Source organism: Panthera pardus, unplaced genomic scaffold, assembly GCF_024362965.1.
Source record: "Panthera pardus isolate Hobbes unplaced genomic scaffold, ASM2436296v1 HiC_scaffold_22, whole genome shotgun sequence".
Taxonomy (NCBI): Eukaryota; Metazoa; Chordata; class Mammalia; order Carnivora; family Felidae; genus Panthera; species Panthera pardus.
The window spans coordinates 62,765,627-62,769,403 of record NW_026526788.1 but is presented as its reverse complement, the minus strand read 5'-3'; the positions used below and the strand labels follow the sequence as shown (position 1 = coordinate 62,769,403).

The following is a 3,777-nucleotide window of genomic DNA, read 5'->3' as shown; positions in this document are numbered from 1 at the left end:
TTAATTACTAGTCCCCAAGATTCTACCTTGCGTCTGGCTCTCAACTAGGCACCAGAATGGAGATATGAACAAGAGAGATACAAAGATTGTATACATGATGCTAACAGTTTAATTAGAAAGAGACACATCAACAATCTTTAAAGAGCTGATTATATTTAGAATTGTTAGAAGTGCTATTTACCAAAAAAAGCACATGTGAGCACACACACACACACACACACACACACACACACACACACAGGATATACTCACCTGACAGGGGAGATGCCATGATCACAAAGGTGGTTTTCCCAGGGCAAGTCTTATACACTGCACTCCCAATGTGCTGAGCCCTGTGATTTCCCCAAATGTGGGAAACGCGACTGTATAATTTGGAGGTAGGGTGGAGGTGGGACTGAGTTCCTGCTTTCTCATGTTTTGTTCTGGCCAGAGAAAGAGAGCTTCATTTTCTGCTTTGGTGTGGGTTTTCTTTTTAAGCCTAAGCCCTTTTTGGCTCATTTTTGAAGGAAACAAATTTGTTTCAGAAGATGAAAAACAAAAACAAAATCGAACACAAGATTTTATGAAAACACATCACATGGGATGCCTAAGTGGCTCAGTTGGTTCAGTGTCTGATTCTTGATTTTGGCTCAGGCCATGATCACAGGTTCGAGCCCTGCACGGGGCTCCACAGCACAGAGCCTGCTTGGGATTCTCTCTCTTCCTCTCTCTCTGCCCCTTCCCTGTTCATGGGTGCTTTCTCCCTCCCCCATCTCAAAATAAATAAATAAAACTTCAAAAAAAATGAAGAAAGCACATCATAGATGGGGGTTGTTTTGGCTGGTCAAAAATCTCAAAGAAAACCCTCCTAAGTGAATTTTCAAACTTACAAATGAGTAAGGCTTTGCACAGTCTGTTCCCTCTGCCTGGAACTCCTCTTTTCCCTGAAGACAGCCAAGGACCTAAGGTGAGAGCAAGCCTGATAAAAGTGAATGGCAGTGAGCCTGAGGATAGTGACGGAGGAGGAAGGGGCCTCAGGTAAGGGGTCAGGCGGCCCTTAGAAGAGTGTGACAAGGATTCACTGACCACATGAAGTTTGGACTTGATTTTCAGAACAGAGAAGCAACTTAAACATTTTAAGGTGAATCACATGCTTGAATCTGCAATGTAAAAAGATGCCCTCTTTGGAGAATGGTGCCTGGTAAAAGAGCAGGTTTGGGACAATTTGAAGATCATCTCAGCAACTACTTTGCATCAAGAGCCTGTTACATGACAGGCAGTGCATTCTGTGTATATTAACTCTCTTAACCTTTGTCTCCATTCTGTGTGGAGAGATTCAGGGTTGGGTTCATGGGCATGCTGCAAAGGGCCCCCCACTTAGCTCAGTCAGAAAAGTGCCTGACACCCAGAAGGGCTCTGTACTGGGGGTTTAAGGCTCTGTGGTGTCTGACTTGAAATTCCTAGTAATTTGTTCATGGATTATCTAATTTAAAATTTAATGTTATTTATTTTTGAGAGAGAGACAGAGAGAGAGAGAGAGCATGACCAGGGGAGGGTCAGAGAGAGAGGGAGACACAGAATCCAAAGCAGGCTCCAGGCTCTGAGCTGTCAGCACAGAGCCCGACATGGGGCTTGAACCCACGAACTATGAGATCATGACCTGAGCTGAAATCGGATGCTTAAACGACTGAGCCACCCAGGCACCCCAAGTCATGGACTGTATTTTGTAAGAGGAGTTCAATGGGAAAATGGAGCATGCACAGGGGCTAAGAGCCTCAGCTCACACAAGGTCCTGCTACCCCCAGGCTGTCTGCCTCGCTGGGTTGGGTTGTCAGCACCTTCTCCCAGCACCCTGGGCCCCACCAGACCTCCCCCACTTTCTCCCGGCCCCATGACCACTGACACTCTCCCACCGGGCAGTGACCAAGAAGTATAGGCCTGGAAAGACTTGCACCCCCCCATCATCCTTTGTCCTAAGCAGAGGCTATCCCTCCTCTGGAGCGTCAGATGGAGCTCAGGCACTTGGTGGCCACTGTCCCTGCTCACTGCCTGGGGCTGGCAGTACCACAGGGTGTTTGGTAGGCAACCTGTCAAAGACAATCTTCTCACCTACCCCAATCCAAGTACCCAGACATAACTGAGATTTAGAACTCCCTCTATGTCTGTTTATGAAATTCTGACATATAGACAGATAAATAGATAGATAATAGATAATAGATAGATAGATGAGTTCTAAATCTCAACTATGTCTCATAAGAAAATTATGGGAGCCAATTCACATGTGAACGACCTTGGGGATCTTTCAAATGGGGATGATCATATTAATAATAAGCATATTGAACACTTTATATGACTGACCTAAATCTAAGCTCATTGCATGCATTATTTCTATTTACTTTTATAACTAACCTTAAAATCTGTTACCTCCATTTGGCAGATAAAGGACCAAGTCCTAGATAGTTAAGTAACTTGCCTGAGAAAACACAGCTTCATTTGCAGAAATAAGATTTAACACAAATCTAGCTAAATTCCAGGCCACATCTCATAACCAGCTTGGGTACCAGTTCTAATCGGTCCAGCCTGCCCTTTTAACCAGTCAGGAAGACCAGAGGCAGAGAGCCTAGAAATTTTCCTACAGGTCTTACAGGGTAATAATTGGACAATCAATACTAGAACCCTGTCTTCTTCTTAATGCAAAACCCTTTGCTTTATAAATGATAACATCCCCAAGCCCTGCAGAGCCATTAACCTCAGCTTTACCTGAGAGCATTTCTGCTAACAGGCGTTAAGGACCTACTTTGTCTGTGTCCACAGCTAGCAGAGGAGTGAGATGGAGCCCCTCTTCACTAGTTCACCTTGGGAGGAACAAGAATGAGAGCCGGAGTTAAACTAGCCAATGTGTGGCACTTCCCCGAGTGCTCTGGGTCCAGAGCAGATCCCCTGATGAGTGGGACAGTGGGCTCGCCAGTATACTCCAGCACTGCCATAGCCCAGAAACTGATGGTTTTGCTTTTGTCTTTTCTCTCTTGATATGGATGAGTGTGATATAGCTTTCCTTTCAAGGGCCATGTTGAGCTGACTACACTGACAAGGAGTCTTGAACTCCCATGTCCTCATGTTGACCCTGCCTCCATGTAAACAAGCAAGAATAAACACAAAGCAAGCAAACATACAAACAAACACAAAGGGTATAGATCGGTGCTTGTGGACCTGTAATAACTTCCAAAAAATCTTCATGGATAAACTAACTCAACTAGTAATAATCATTCATTCGTACATTCATTGATTTTTTAAAAATATGTATTTATTGCCTTTCTACTAGGTACCACACCTTGTTCTGGGTGCTGAGGATTATAGCAGGGAACAGAACAGAAAATGGAATGCTCTCCTGGATCTGATATTCTGGGTAAGAGGCGACATGATAATTAAATATATAATACGTTGAATGGTGATCAATGCTATGGAGAAAAGTAAGCAGGTAAGTACAGAAAGGAATGCTGGGGAGCATGGCAAAGTGCTATTTGTATTTATCTATCTACCTATCTATTTATTTATTTTAGAGAGAGATAAAGAACAGGAGAGAGGGGCAGAAGGAGATAGAATCTTCACCGAGCACGGAGCCTGACACAGGGCTCAATCCCATGACCCTGGGATCATTACCTGAGCCAAACTCAAGTGTGGACCACTCAAACGACTGAGCCACCCGGTACCCCTAGTGTTATTCTAATGGGGGATCAGAGAAAGCTTATCTCTGTTGTATTTGGGCAGAAACCTGAAAGCAGTGCGGGCTAAGCTACA

General features: G+C 44.4%; 1 non-coding gene across 1 annotated transcript; it reads left to right on the top strand.

Annotated features, from left to right (window-relative positions):
* The first annotated feature begins 244 nt into the window (after nucleotides 1–244).
* On the top strand, nucleotides 245–411 carry LOC128772634 (U1 spliceosomal RNA). The gene has a single exon (XR_008416803.1). It is a non-coding gene; the product is annotated as a U1 spliceosomal RNA (small nuclear RNA).
* Nucleotides 412–3,777: the final 3,366 nt, after the last annotated feature.